We start from the raw sequence: 358 nt of genomic DNA on the forward strand, positions 1-358 counted from the left end.
CCTAGATCTGATAGATAGAGTGCCTGATGAGCTATGGAATGAGGTTCGTGACATTGTACAGGAGACAGGGATCAAGACCATCCCCATGGAAAAGAAATGCAAAAAAGCAAAATGGCTGTCTTAGGAGGCCTTACAAATAGCTGTGAAAAGAAGAGAAGCGAAAAGCAAAGGAGAAAGGAAAGATATAGACATCTGAATGCAGAATTCCAAAGAATAGCAAGAAGAGATAAGAAAGCCTTCTTCAGCGATCAATGCAAAGAAATAGAGGAAAACAACAGAATGGGAAAGACTAGAGATCTCTTCAAGAAAATCAGAGATACCAAAGGAACATTTCATGCAAAGATGGGCTCGATAAAGG

The sequence above is a fragment of the Bison bison genome, unplaced genomic scaffold (genome assembly GCF_000754665.1).
Source record: "Bison bison bison isolate TAMUID 2011002044 unplaced genomic scaffold, Bison_UMD1.0 scf7180017864302, whole genome shotgun sequence".
In the NCBI taxonomy this organism is placed as follows: Eukaryota; Metazoa; Chordata; class Mammalia; order Artiodactyla; family Bovidae; genus Bison; species Bison bison.